At 39.1% G+C, this 16,286-nt stretch overlaps 1 pseudogene; it reads left to right on the top strand.

The window, feature by feature from the left end:
* LOC107660057 (unconventional myosin-X-like) overlaps positions 1-16,286 on the top strand; it is a 68,475-nt pseudogene that overhangs the window by 47,647 nt on the left and 4,542 nt on the right.

Genomic DNA, 16,286 nt, shown 5'->3' with positions numbered 1-16,286 from the left:
AGAGTGTCTGCCAAAGTGAGATTCTCGCCCACTCAGCATCTGTGATCTGATCTGTGTTCCAGAATCGAGTGGTAAGGCAGAATCCAGGGGAGAGAAACTACCATATCTTTTATGCTTTGCTGGCCGGGGCAAGCAAAAGCCAAAAGGGTGAATGAATACACAATCCACATAAACACACATGCATTTAAACACATTCACAAATGCAGATGTACCATCATCAACCTAAATACACTGAATGATTAGATATGTCCATCTCTTTTTAGAGACATATTTTCTGGAAGACTCTCCTGAGTTATTTCACTACCTGAGTCAGTCAGGATGTGTGAAGGACCGCAGTCTTGATGACAAGCAGCTTTTTGACGATGTCATGGTACAAACTATTTGAATAGAGTTTTGTTGATCTGATAATAAACATTCTTGAGGTGGACAAAAATCTAAGTGCAGCATGATGATTCATTCGCTCTTTCTCTTTTCGTCTGCAGGAGGCTCTGAAGGACATGGAGTTCACAGAGGAAGAGATCAGAGATATGTTTAAACTGCTGTCTGGAGTTCTGCAGCTTGGCAATGTGGAGTTCATGACAGCAGGGGGCGCTCAGATCACCACCCAACAGGGTGAGAGATGTCGTTCCTCTCTTTCTAAAAGATAGACTTCACTAATATGCAGTGCTGTTTATGCAGTGCATGTAATCTGGATTATGTAATCAGATTCCAAAAATTAAGTACTTTTAGATTATATTACGTTTTAAAATGCTCATAATAAGATTACAATTACTTTTTAATGGATTACATGATTACATATTATTCACACAATGGCAGTAAATTATTCATAATCCGTTCTTTTTCTTTTTTTTTTCTAAATGAACCTACCGCTTATATACATGAGACTAAAAAGTTACTAAACACTGTAGATGCATAGTTGTGAAGTTTTCATCATGCCCAGTGACCTTCACTAATTATTATTATTGGAGGTCTGGACAAAAATGTTTCAAATCTGGAAGACCTTGGCCGTGTAATGTCATGTTTTCATATTTATTACTGTTTGTTCATGTAATGTAAGGATTCATAAGCTTTTTATGTGAGCTGAACCCCTTTGACCTAAAATATTTACTTGAAGTGAGAATTTAATAATTTATCAACATATTTGTATGTTCACACTTCTCTGACTGTCACATTGCCACATTGGTTGGATTGTGATACAGTTTAATTTATTTTAATTTGATATTTTTATGATTTAATTAATTATTGTTCAACATCAACACCCTACAGTTTCCCCTTCAGGAACTCGAGCTGCGTCGGAAACGCTTTGGGAACGCCCCCAGTGTGACCATGTTCTGAATCACATATGAAAGCAGTCCAATAGATGGGCGAGACGTCAGGGCGGGTGACGTTGCGACCAGGAAGCTATAAAAGCACGTGCGGTGGAACCGGCGTCAGCTTTTTGTCATTCAGCAAGCGCTCTGTGTGTGTGTCAGTCGCTATCTGTTTGTGAGTCTTATTTAGTGTTGTTTGTCCACTTTAACCTCCATTATGCCAAGCTTCAGCAAAAAGAAGCATTTGGGCAAGAGCAGACAGCATTCAGGCTGTGTATTCCTCCCTGCCCGCGCTATATTTCGGTTTGTGTGTTGTCTGCTTGGGAGCGAAGCACGCAGAGTCAGCTCTCTTGCGAGCGTTTGTTACTGCCTTGCTTCGCTCTCGGAAGGCTCTCTTTGAGGAGGGAGCCTTCACCGGCGTTTCTCGCGGTGCCGGCCCCGCTTTCGCCGAGGCAGAGCGGCGGCTGTGCTCGTGGGGTTAGCATATGGACCCGGTGGAGGGAATGTAGACGGGCGAGTCCCTATCTTCTTCCTCACCTACCAGATCCAGGAGAAGGGTCTGGCTGCAGCTGGCGCTTGCACTCTCAGACACTTGCACTTCCGCTAGCGACGTCACTTGCAGTCTTTATTACTGCTCCACAGACCGCGGGCTGAGCGGCCGCTATCTCACATGGCACTTCAACTGCCTGGAGATGTTGGCTGTTTCTCTAGCATTGAAACGCTTTCTCCCAGACCTAAGAGGTCGCCATGTGTTGGTGCACCGACGACACAGCGGCGGTTTCTTAAATCAACCACCAGGGAGGTCTGCGTTCGCGCTCCCTTTACAGGCAGGCGCACCAGATCCTTGAGTGGTCCCAGGGCAAACTCCTCTCGCTGAGAGTAGTTCACATTACTGGGCATCTCAATATGGGAGCAGACATCCTGTCGAGGCAGGGGCCGAGGCCTGGGGAATGGAGACTTCACCCTGAGGTGGTGAAGCAGATATAGAGAGTTTTGGCCAGGCTCAGGTGGACCTGTTTGTGACTCGAGAAACATCGCACTGTCCCCTCTGGTTCTCTCTGACTCATCCAGCTCCTCTCGGACTGGACGAGTATGGTTCTCGGACCTGATTTCCCTTCTCGACGGCTCTCCATGGGAGATTTCCGTCAGGAGGGATCTCCTCTCACAGGCAGAGTGTACTATCTTTACCCCCGCCCGGAGCTGTGGAAGCGTGGGTGTGGCCCTGGGGGGGGGCACAACTCGCAGCTTCCTGTCTCTCAACCGAGGTTGTTAAAACCATTCTCCAATCCAGAGCTCCCTCTACGAGGAAACTGTATGCCCTGAAGCGGAATCTTTTACTTCTTGGTGCGGAGACCGCCAGCTCGACCCAGTTTACTGCCCAGTTGGTACAGTGCTGGAGTTCCTGCAGGCCCGATTCTCTGCAGGGTTGACCCACTCCACCTTGAAAATCTACGTGGCGGCTGTTGCGGCCTACCACGTCCTTTTCGGTGGCCAGTCAGTGGGCAGACACCCCCCCGAGGGAACGAGATGCTGCGTCTCAGTGCCATACTTCCGGCATCCCTGTGAGCGCTTGCTTCATTCCTAGAAGCTGATGCCGGTTCCACCGCACGTGCTTTTATAGCTTCCTGGTCGCAACGTCACCCGCACATGATGTCTCGCCCATCTATTGGACTGATTTCATATGTGATTCAGAGCATGGTCACGCTGGGGGAGTTCCCAAAGCGTTTCCGACGCAGCGTCTCGTTCCCTCGGGGAACCATGGTTACATTCGTAACCTGGAGACGTTTTTCATGAAACACAGTTTGGTAAAACCTGCTGTAATGTAATGTTTAATGCATTTCATGATATTGATAACAAAGAATGAAATATATTTTCTTTCTCTTTGTTTTTTTTTTTTTATCAATATGGTACTCAATAATTCCATTGGAGTCTATGTGATAAACGAGTTCAAAAAGTAATCTAAAAGCAGTCAGACTACATTACCTAATATGTGTAATCCAGATTGTTACAATTTTCATCAGGTAATTTATAATCAGGAATGACCTACAGTTCGTAAGTAATCTACTCAGCACTGCTAATATGTGTTTGGTAGTAATTCTCTTCTCTGTTTTCCTGCAGTTGTCACTAATGTGAGCGAGCTCCTGGGTCTGGACAGTTTTCAGTTGTCTGAGGTTCTGACCCAACGTTCCATGATCCTCAGAGGAGAAGAGATCTGCTCTCCTCTCACAGTGGAACAGGTAAAATCACATATACTTTCTCATAATGATATACTTTAATAATAAAAAAAAAAACTTGGCTAGTTTAGCAGTTCTTCTCTTCTGTCTCTACTTGATCAAAAATGGGCATTTTATTTTGTCATGCTTGATTGACAGGCAATAGATTCCCGGGATTCGGTTGCCATGGCGCTTTATTCTCAGTGCTTCTCGTGGATCATCATGCGAATTAATCAGAAGATAAAGGGCAAAGATAATTTCAAGTCTATTGGAATCTTGGACATCTTCGGTTTTGAGAACTTTGAGGTGTGAGGCCACATGGATCACATGATCATGCACAGACACACATTTTTATTGAGATCTAACCCAAGTGTTTGTGCTTTCTGAAGGTGAACCGTTTTGAGCAGTTCAACATTAACTATGCTAATGAGAAACTGCAAGAGTATTTCAACAAACACATCTTCTCTCTGGAGCAACTAGATTACAACAGGTAAAGACTGACAAACGTGAGAGCATGACAATTTGCTTTGCAATTACATATATTCTTATATGTGTAAAGTAGCTCCTAAGTGCCTAATCACACTATTTATTTTTTTTTTTTTTTGCCTAATTTTTGTGAATGCAATTTAAGCATTTAAAAAGATTATTTTTAAGCTTGTACAAGTTTTGTATACTAAAACTGGTGAATTGTGTCGTACAGGGAAGGCATTCACTGGGAAGCCATTGACTGGATGGACAATGCAGAATGTCTGGATCTGATTGAGAAGGTAGAAGAATCATGGTTAGCTGTCAGGAACAATTAATTTTAATTTTAAAATTTAATTTAATTTAATTTAGTCTGACTGACACATATTTATACATTCCTTCAAACAAAGATTAATTTGATTATTACAATAATAGAAGTTTTCAGTTTTGTATTATTTAACACTTACAGTATTTAATGTTGTGTTTGTGCAGAAATTGGGCATGTTAGCACTGATTAACGAGGAGAGCCGATTTCCCAAAGGCACTGACTTCACCCTGCTGGAGAAACTGCATGGCAGACACTCTGTGAGTTAAGCTCTCATCATACAAAGACATAATATAATCCAACCAAGCATTCAGTGTAATAACATGAACTCACTAAACACATGAGGTTGTCTTTTTCCACAGAATAATCCCTATTATGTGAAACCCAGACTGGCAGACCATCAGTTTGGGATAAAACACTATGCTGGAGAGGTATATGAAATATCCATCTGTCTGTCTGTATATCTATCTATTTATCTCTCTGTCTGTCTCTTTTCTTCATAATTTTTTGTCTTCCTTTTTATAGGTCTTGTATGATGTGAGGGGGATTTTAGAGAAGAACAGAGACACATTTAGAGATGATATACTGAACATGCTGAAGGATAGTAGGTAAGATGCAAACACACAAATGCACAAGCTCACACACACACACACTGTGGCAGTTTTGTTTGAGTTATTCTGTGTGTGTGTGCAGATTGGATTTCATCTATGACCTGTTTGAGCAAGTGAGCAGCAGAAATAATGAGGAGACCTTGAAGATGGGCACGGCAAGAAAAAAGCCCACTCTCAGCTCACAGTTTAGAGTGAGATAAAACTCCCATATCAAGACTTTTATCTATATAATAGACCTTAAATTGAACATGCTAAAGTGCTGCATGTTAAAACAATCAGGAACTGCCTGCAGTCCCTTCTGATTTGTCAAACATTTGATCGGTTGTCTCTTCTGTCTCTCAGGACTCTCTTCATGCCCTAATGGCCACTCTCAGTGTATCCAACCCCTTCTTTGTGCGTTGCATAAAACCCAACATGGACAAGGTGAGAGAAGTCACATCAGCTAATGAGAATGCAATTTAAAAATAAATTCTGGGGTGTATTCAACACGTCATAAATTTTAATAATGTATTTTGCTTTTGTTTGTTTTTTTTGTTCTTTAGACCCCAAACAAGCTCGACCCGGATGTGGTTCTCAATCAATTGCGGTACTCTGGCATGTTGGAGACAGTGAAGATTCGCAGAGCTGGATTCCCTGTCCGACGCACCTTTAAAGACTTCTTCAGCAGGTAGATGTTAAAACGCATACAGGTGCATGAATTTTTGTTGTCTCAGCTTTTCTTGGAGACTATGATTTTGTGGTTGTATACATAAGGTATACGATTATCCTGAAGGAGAAGGAAAAGGCTGCTGTGGCTTCAAATGGAGATGAGAAAAAGAAGAGCACAGATTTGCTGACACTCCACGACAGGACGAAAAAGGAGTGGCAGATTGGGAAGACCAAGGTGAGTGACCTTTGACCTCTTGCTCTATCGCCTCCTTTTCCAAAAGGGTCTGGCTGCAGACTTGCGCTTGCACTCTCAGTGTGGCCACGGATTTGCGGGTCTTGTCTTTTTCTTGCAGGACCCTGTACATTATAGTATAAAATTAGTTTTAATCGTTTAATCACCACCACAGCGTCTTGTCTCCATTGGCAACAAGCACGATTTGTGTTGATTGCAAGTGATGTCGCAGGTATCGGAGAGTGCAAGTGGCGTTTGCAAGTGACATTGTAAGTTAGTTTCTTTTTTCTTGTCTTCACCACCTGGCTACTGTTGTAAAATGTTGAGAGATTCAAACAAAAAGTAATCAATAAATAGAACAAAATAAAAAAGACTGCAAGTGACGTCGCTAGCGGAAGCGCAAGTGTCTGAGAATGCAAGTCTGAGAGTGCAAGCGCAAGGCTGCAGCCAGACCCTTCTCTCTTTTTCTCATCTTTTTCTGTCTGTGAGGTTTTAAAGGTAGACTCACACATGAACATTTTCTGTCATGTATGTGCACTTGTTATGTTTGATTGCACTAACCTGATATGATTTTTGACCCCAAGGTGTTTCTGAAGGAACCCCTAGAACAGAAGCTGGAGAAGCAGAGAGATAAAGAGCGAAGCAAAGCTGGACTGATTATACGAGCCTATCTTCTGCGATATATAGCAAGGTGTGTGTATTTCTTAGTTTTTGCACAGATTTGCTTAGATTACATTAGGTATAGTTTCCCAAAAATTTTCAACACACAACATTTCTTTAATCTCCTTTTGGATTTGAACATGTGTCACCCGCCCCTTCAAAGCACGCACATTACCTATATGGCCTAGTTTCCGACCTGTCCTGATGATTTTTTTATGGGCATCTTTTCATCCTATATCACATTTAGGTTTTGCTCAAGTTTCCCATAATACAGTAATTGTTTTTTTTCCCTCAGAGAATAATACCAGAAATTTTTAAATATACACTACCATTAATTTTTATGTTTTCAACAGAAGTCTCTTATGCTCACCAAGACATTTATTCGATCAGAAATACTGTAAAAAAAACTGTAATATTGTGAAATAATGTTACATTTTAAAATAACTGATTTCTGTTGTAATATATTTTAAAATATAATTTATTCCTGTGATGACAAAGCTGAGTTTTCAGTTTTCAGCATCACTTGATCCTTCAGAAATATGCTGATTTGGTGCTTCAGAAACATTTCTTCTTATTATTAATGTTAAATAAAAAAATTATTATTTGATGAACAAAAACAGCATTTGTTGTTTGTTACATAATAAATGTCTTTACTGTCACTTTTAGCAAATAAATTTGTCTTTTGTGAATAAAAGTATGAATTTCTTAAAAGAAAATCTTACTGACCCCATACTTTTGAATGCGTATAAAAATAACATTTATTTACAGTGCATCTGTCAACCTGTACACAATCAGTTGTTGCTTAAAATGTTGCAAAAAAGTGAAATGTTAATATAAATAAAGTTAACAACAAAGCAAAACAAAACACAATTAAATTAATTTATTTAAAATTAGGAAATTAATTTCCTATGAATTGGTTTCTATGTGCCTTCTTATCACAAAGTCTTAAAATAACCACACAGCCCTGGGCAGTGCTGTAGACTCTTTTGCTTTATACTTACAGCCAAATAGCAAGGAAATCATGAAAGCAAAACTCACAACAGCAAAGGTTTTTCATGCTGTATATGTGTAAATGCATAATCTTTGCCTGTTAGTGCTCATCTATAGACATGATAACAATCAAGTAGTGTCTTAGTGACCGCTTTTAAATACTGTTCTCTACCAGAGACAGTTGCTTATTCTAAGGGAACTTAAACTGTGTACTAACTACAGAAAGAACTTTAAGAAGGCTCTGGACAGCATTGTGACCATCCAGAAGAACTACCGTGCACATCTCTATCGACGTCGGTTTCAACGGAAACGCTCAGCTGCCCTTGTTCTCCAGAAACACAGGCGAGGGCAAGTGGCAAGAGGAGTCTTCCACAAACTACAAGAGGAGAAGAGGAAGAAAGAGGAGGAGGAAAGGAAAAAGAAAGAGGAGGAGGAGAAGAAAACAGAGGGAGACCATGAAAAGAAAAATGAAGAGGAAATGGAAGGAGGAAAAGGGGCAGCAGAGGTAAGTGACTTTAACATTACTTTTAAAAGCTTGTAAATTATCTATAGCTGTGTATGTATTTTAGGGCACAAATCCCACTTACCCTTAAAGTCACCATTAGGGAGATCAGTGTTCTTTTTGTTCAAAGTATATTTAACAAATGATCAACAGTTTTTTAAGCTAGTCTTATCTTACTCCAAACTTTGAAACTTTACATCATGAATATGCAATATGTATGTTTAGCTAAGCTTTAAAATGCAATTGTGTCTGATTATGCTGATTGGTTGTGATTTTTGTTTTCACATAGCTTTGTCTTTATTCTATATAAGCCCATTTCTGCCACATAAGAAAAAATGCTTTGGAAAATCATAATTATGACATAAAAAGTCACAATTATCACATTAAAAGTTGAAATTATGACATAAAATTTACATTACAACATAAAAGTAATTTTGAAAAAAGTCATAATTATGAGATTCAAAATATAACATACTAACATACTAAGATAACATACTAAGTCACAATTATGATGAATATATATATATATATATATATATATATCATAACTATGACTTTTTATCTTAAAATTTGACTTTTGTCAAAATTTTGACTTTTTATCTCACAATTATGACTTATGCCACATTAGAGAAAATGCATTTGTAAATCATAATTATAAAATTAAAGTTTAAATTATGACACTAAGACATTATGAAATAAAAAGTAGAAATTATGAGATTAAAAGTCATAATTAAAGTCATTAAGACATAATTAAGTCAGGATTTTATCATCTAATAATTATGAAGACTTATTATTTTTTCTAATGCATAGGAAGTAAGCTACTATGCTTTTCAACAGCATTTTTGACAGACAAATTATAGAGCAACATTTTATTCTTAATGAAAACTTCAGACTCCTCCTCAAAAAAATGCATGTTTATGTGCAGTTAACCTGTCAAATAGATTTTTTTTCAAACCTGACATTGAGTCTAAAAACCTGTCAGAGTTGAAGACAGGTGGTGTTGACATGTTCGTAATGTTTGTTTTTCTCTAACCAGTGTTTCTATATCATTCTTCTCTCTTGCCCTCCTTTAGTCTCCATGCTCGGCTGAGGAGGAGCACCGTCAGATGGAGGAAATTCTGCGTTTGGAGCGCGAGATTGAGCATCTGCAGAAGAAAAGAGAAGACGGTGTGTCTATGCTATGTGAGAGCTCAAGACAGGAACTCCGCTTGCGGCGTGATGCCGAGATTCTGCGTCAGAAAAAAGCGGCTTCTCGTGTCGCCACTGAATTCCTTGAACTGCTCGACACCGGAGGCCCAGAAGTCATTCCTGGTGATGCTAAACCACCTGCCTCCAGACCGGCAGCCGCCACTGAGGAAGAGGTAGATGAAGGCTTCCATGCAGACGAAGAGTGCATACCACTTCCCGAGTTCCCTCCTCCAGTGGAAGGTCCAGTGGATCAGGAAATCTTAGCCACTCTGCCACCTCCTCCTCCTGCCTTTGCCGAGGGCACGTTGGCTCCATCTGCACCCAACGTTCCACCTGGGGCTCCTCCCCCGCCTCCCCCTCTCCCTGGCGATGCCAAAAAGGAAGTTGGAAAACCTGTAGAGGCTAAAACAGTTAAAGAGGTGGATGGGAAAAAGGAGGGAGAGGATGTGGATCGCACCAGCAGGCTGACTGCAGCGGAGTCTCTTCCAGACACAGAGGAACCCATCTACAGTGTGCCTGGGGATGGCGAGTCAGACTATGACCAAGACGATCTAGAGGTTGGACAGAGCAGCATTGCGGCGACGGACACAGAACACGCACGCAAGTCCACCTGCACCAACGCAAGCCAGGAGTCTTACAACCGCAGCTCAGATTCAGTGAGTTACACAGAGTACACGTGCCAAAGGGTGCAAATTCTTTCTATATAAAGCTATTTATAATACTGTAATCTAACCCCAACAGAAAACTTTCTGTATTTTTATCATTTAAAATAAATACTTTGAATGTACTTTAATTATAACGTATTTACAAATTTTACTTTGTCCCTAGATGTCCCTAGAAAGGAGGTTTTGTCAGGTTTAGCTCACTTCTGGGTACATATTTGTCCCCAAAATATGGTTAAGTAGGTATGTACACTCACACACAGACCATTCACTCTATCTTACTTTTTTTAAGTATGCTGACAGCGATGATGAGCATGATGGGTACGTGGACACAGATGAGGAGGTATCCAACGGTAAAGTCAACATCTTAAATGGGAACGGACCTCCGTACTTCCACAGTTACCTTTACATGAAGGGTAAGGAATCAAAGATTAAATCTTTTTACACTAAATAAAGTCCCTGCTGTGGCCCTCAACCTTTTTAAATTCAAGGCCCCTATTGTCAAAGTTAATATTTAAAGGGCCAAAATGGATCTGGTACTTCTGCTTTAATGACAAAGCTACTCATTTGAACACTTTTCACAAAATGTATTAAAATAATAAAATAATGGTTAATAATTAAAACAAATGACATAATTCCAGAAGTTTCAATAAATAGTAGAGCATGTCTAGCAATTCCAAGGTCATGGGTTTGAATTGCAAGAAATGCATAATTTGATTAAAAACAATAAACTTTGAATGCAAAGTAAGTCGCATTGGAAAATAGCGGCTGCCAAATGCATAAATGTTATTTTTTATGGCCAATTAATTTAAATAGCTTTTCTAGTCTTTCATGGTTGTGGGTTTATATGTGTGTGTGTGTGTGTGTGTGTGTGCGCGTGTATATACTGTATGTATATATATGTATATAGTTTTTTTTTTTTTTAGACAAATGACAATTTCTACCCAACAAAATATTTTCGAGTTTGCTATAACTAGAAAAATATTCATTATTGAAATTTCCTTGATTTTACAGGTCTAGAAATCACACTTTTTCATCACAAGTTTTCCAAGATTGTGAGAACCTTGGTTTTTAAATAAAAATGACAGTTATTTAGAGAATGATTTAAGATAAGAAATAAGATGCCAGTTTACATAATTTTTGTGGCTTAATTTAAAGCTTGTTTTGTCATATTTTAAATAATTTAAAGACATCTTGAGACCTGTATAAAAGTATAAATCTTCTTTATCTCTTCCATAGCTGGCTTGATGATCCCGTGGCGCAGGCGTTGGTGTGTTCTGAAGGACGAAACATTCATGTGGTTCCGCTCTAAACAGGAGTCGTTAAAGTCAGGCTGGCTGTACAAGAAGGGCGGCGGTCTATCCACTCTCTCTCGCAGGAACTGGAAGATGCGCTGGTTCGTTCTGCGTGACACCAAGCTCATGTACTTTGAGAATGACAGCGAGGAAAAGCTGAAAGGGACAATTGACATCCGCTCAGCCAAGTAAGTATGAGAGAAATAGGAAACCATATTGTGGTATAATTAGGTGTCTTTGTCAGATACAAAGACAGTTTTTGTGATTGTTGTTTGCAACTTACAGAAAACCTGGATCAGGTTTTATTAAGTTTTTTCCTGTTTTTAGGGAGATTGTGGACAATCATGAGAAAGAGAATGCTCTGAATATTGTGACAGATGAGAGAACATACCAGGTGTTTGCAGAGTCACCAGAGGATGCCAGGTATGCTGACACCTTTATCTCCATGTGTTTTCCATAATTGGACCAAACTGCTCGTCCTCACTCTGCACTCTTTCTTTTGCTCTCTTTCTCTTAGTGGTTGGTTTACCGTGTTGAGTCGGGTCCACAATGCCACCCCAGAGCAGCTGCTGGAGATGTCTCATGAGCAGGCCAACCCAAAGAACGCTGTGGTCAGTGTCCTTACACTTTGTGCACTTTCACCATTAAATCTCCTTTCTATTTCAACAACTGGCTTTGCTCTCTTTCTCTCAGGGCACACTGGATGTTGGATTGATTGATTCAGTTTGTGCTTCAGACAATCCTGACAGGCGAGTGTCAAGAATAAAACCAACGGCTGAAATTACTTACAGCACTTGAAGCTGAATTGTGTTTTTTTTTTCTTCTGTTTCTGTAGTTTTCATTTTTAATTTTGTGTTCCCATTTGCTTCAAATTTGCCGTCACTCCCTCAGCTGTTGTACTAGAAACATTTATGTAGCAGTGTTAATTTTCTGTGATTTAATGACAAGATAATATAATAAATATTTTTTTTAAAAAGTAACAAATAAATGAAAATTAAAAAATACTTTATTTGTGACCCTGGACCACAAAACCAGTCATAAGGGTACATTTTTTGAAATTGAGATTTATATAAATCATCTGAAAGCTGAATAAATAATCTTTCCATTGATGTATGGTTTGTTAGGATAGGACAATATTTGGCCGAGATACAACTATTTGAATATCTGGAATTTAAGGGTGTAAAATAATCAAAATATTGAGAAAATCGCCTTTAAAGTTATCCAAATGAAGTCTTTAGAAATGCATATTACTAATGATAATACTTTTTTGATATATTTACGGTAGGAAATTTACAAAATATCTTCATGAATATCTTCATGGAACATGATCTTTACTTAACATCCTAATGATTTTTGGCATAAAAGAAAAATCGATCATTTTGACCCATACAATGTATTTTTGGCTATTGCTACAAATATACCCCAGCGACTTATGACTGGTTTTGTGCTCCAGGGTCACATTTACATTAATAACTGGGGAAGCTTATCATCACAGTTTATGAAAAGGGTCCATTATGAGTGAGCCATTTTTTGGCTGTGTCAAAATATTAATATTTTAATGTTTATGTTATGCTAATGGAACAGAAGTTACACACTTTACCTTTAACATTTGAATTTGTATGGCTAAATATCTGAAGATATAAAGTGTCTAACGTTACAATTTTTATCTGGTGCTAACACAAATTCTATTTCCTTTCAAATAGGCCCAATTCATTTGTGATCATCACAGCCAATCGTGTGATCCACTGTAACTCCGACCTGCCGGAGGAAATGCATCACTGGATCAGTCTGCTGCAGAAACCCAAAGGAGACTCCAAGAGTGATGGACAGGAGTTTCTGGTCAGAGGTGTGTTATTCGTCTTCAGTTCAGTTGTACAGTTGTAATTCAGTTGTAACCTGAATTTAGGCACCAAATACATTTTATTTGTGGTTGATTAGTTATATAACATGTCCATGAGTATTTGGATTTGATATTATTGTATTAAAGACAGTGTATATTTTAGGTTCTGTAACTGGTCACCATTTCCTTAAACTGTGTGTGTCTTTGTGTTCTTTTGTGACACAGGATGGCTGCACAAGGAGATGAAGGCAGGAGCCAAAAGTTCTGCTCTCAAACTAAAAAAGCGCTGGTTTGTCTTGACAAACAACTCTCTGGACTACTACAAGTCTTCTGAACGTAATGCATCTAAGATGGGCACGTTGGTTCTGAACAGCCTGTGCTCTGTGGTCCAGCCGGAGGAGAAAAAGTTTAAAGAGACAGGTGAGTATGATATGGTCACGATATGATGTGACTGAGTATGATATTATTAAAAGTATAATATGGAATTACAGCTCAGTAAGTAATAGAACAGAATAGGAAAGTCCACTATAATGATATCAACACAGAGGAAAAATATATTTGGAATCACTTTCAGAATTTTTTTTGTTTTTTTTACAGCTGATGAACGCTAAAAAACATTGACTGCCAATCAGAAACCACCAGACTTAAAGGGGTCATAGGATGCTACATGCATTTTTACAAGTTGTTTGAACTGAAATGTGTGTTGGTAGTGTGTGTACACAACCACCCTATAATGATAAAAATCCACCCAGTGTTTTTTTTATCTCCTAAAATCATTACCCCTTTCTCAAATCAAGCCGTTCTCAGCTTCTTGTCTGCGTGACATCACACAGACCCAGGCCCTTCCCACGATTGTTGACACTAGCGTTTTACCTTAGACCCCCGTGTTAGCTGTCATCAGTCCGCCATTGTTTCAACACTGGAGCAGATGTAGTTAAGACCCTAAAGTATCATATCAACTTGTGGAAAATGGGCATCCTATGACCCCTTTAAAGAGCTCAAGCATTTCAAGTGGCAGACAATATATATGTAGTGTGTGTTTATAATAAGCAACATTATCTTCTGTTGGTGTGGACGCTAATAAAGTTATTGTTATAGTTATATTTACAGTTATCATTCTTGGTGTGAATGTACCTTTAGAGAAAATTCTTTTCACACATTTGTTTCACAAATAAGGAAGCAAAAAAAAAAATTTTGTTTTTTAAATAATTGTTGGAACTGTTGGACCACACTGGCCGATAACTGATTAATCAACCGATATTTTTTCAAATGGATACTGAATGAAAACTAAATAGTGCTGAACTTTATTCCAAAAAAAAGTACCGAACCATGCTTTTTACATAGAATAAAAATATGAATATGAAATATTAATTATAAATTGATAAATTTGTAATGTTAGTTCATAGTTGATTAACTAATGTTAACAAATGCAACTTTAAAATTGAAAAATGTATTGGTATTGAAATTAACACACTCTAACAAGGAACAATACTTCTACAGCTTAAATTAACCTTAGTTAATGTTACAAATGGAATCTTACGAATTGTAAAGTGTTATCATTTCATATAAATCCAAACAGTCATGCTTAAAAATGGCCACGTTTAAACATCTACACAAAGGCCATAGCACTGAAATGACATATGTATATTGTACGTATACTCTCACACTGTATTTGCTTTTATTTTGGAACACTTGATGATCATCCAATCAAAATAATAAAAAGCACAGCGGACAGAAAGCGCAGCACCGCGTCGCGTCTATAACTGCCAGGTATCACACACCGGACGCATCGTGTTCAGTTCAAACGGCTGTCCAGAACAGTTTATTTAATCTCAAAACAGGCAAAGGTTCACTACAGGAATGAACAAAGTGGCGTTGATGAGTTTGAAGTTTGGAGCAAAACGGAAAGAGAAAGTGCAATCTGAACTGTAGCTCTCTGTATTAGTTTTATTAGAGCCACAGAAAGACAAACATTTCGCTGAAAAATGCATAATACACAATCTTCCAGCCTTGGGTGAAGTCATTATACATACGAACAGCGATCTTATTTAATTTACTTTTTTCTAATACAAGTATTTAAATTGTTGGTTATATATCATTAATTTTGCATTTATTATGAATAATGAGCATATGTTGAAAATTTTGAAATTATGAATTTGTTTTTCTCTCTATAAACTAAGATACATGGTGATGCTGATGTCTGGTTACACTGTAGGTTACTGGAACATCATAATTCATGGGCGTAAACATTCATACCGTCTGTACACCAAGATGCTGAATGAAGCCATGCGCTGGGTGTCTGCCATTCAGGGCGTCATTGACAATAAGGCGCCCATTGAAACGCCCACCCAGCAACTTATTAGGGACATCAAGGTAATCAGTTTTTAAAACATAAGTCTGTTTTTTGCACTCAAGGTTAGAATGGATAAAACTGTTGTTTAATAAAAAATGGTACATAAATCGTGGCCTTTCCTTTTGCCTTTGCTGACATTTTTGTAGGAAAACAGTGTGAACTCTGAGGCTGTGGAACTAATGTATCGAAGAAACCCCATTCTGAGATATACCCAGCATCCCTTACATTCACCTCTTCTGCCACTACCATACGGAGAGGTCAGCGAAAGCCGTGAGTATCATCCATCAGCTAAATCACTCGCACATGTAAAACACACAGAAAGTGACATAAGAAATGTACTATCATAAACATCCAACACAGTAACCCTGTTTGCTGTTAGTGCAGCGATGCATTTTGTATTTTTACTTCATCTTCCTCTCTTTTTTTCTTGCAAATAATCTTACTAACAGATCTCTTTCTTCTTCCTTCTGCAGTGCAAAAGGAGAAGGGTTATGGAAGCCTGCAGGATGAGGCTGTGAAGATCTTTAACTCTCTTCAGGAAATGGAGGTAGTTTCAGACCCTGTCGCCATCATCCAGGGCATCCTGCAAACCTGCCACGATCTGCGGCCACTGAAAGACGAGGTGTACTGTCAGCTGATCAAACAGACCAATCACGTGCCCCAACCCAACAGCCCTGCAAACCGCGCACACTGGCACCTGCTCACCTGCATGAGCTGCACCTTCCTGCCCAGTCGCGCCATCCTGCGCTACCTCCGATTCCACTTGAAGAGGTAACAGAGAGAGATGCTCATTCAGTAGCATCTTGGAGTTGAATAATGGTTATATTTCCATTTCAAGGGTCATTTGATACACACTCTGTTTTTTGGGTCTCTTTCTGTGAATAATCCCTCAGAGTTAGAGAGCGCTATCCTGGCACTGAGATTGAGAAGTATGCCCACTTCATCGGTGAGTCCCTGAAGAAGACAAAGACCAGGGAGTATGTGCCCTCTCA

Source organism: Sinocyclocheilus anshuiensis, unplaced genomic scaffold (assembly GCF_001515605.1).
Source record: "Sinocyclocheilus anshuiensis isolate Anshui unplaced genomic scaffold, SAMN03320099.WGS_v1.1 scaffold55, whole genome shotgun sequence".
Classification (NCBI taxonomy): domain Eukaryota; kingdom Metazoa; phylum Chordata; class Actinopteri; order Cypriniformes; family Cyprinidae; genus Sinocyclocheilus; species Sinocyclocheilus anshuiensis.
The sequence above is the reverse complement of the archived record's forward strand: the minus strand, read 5'-3'. Positions and strand labels throughout refer to the sequence as shown.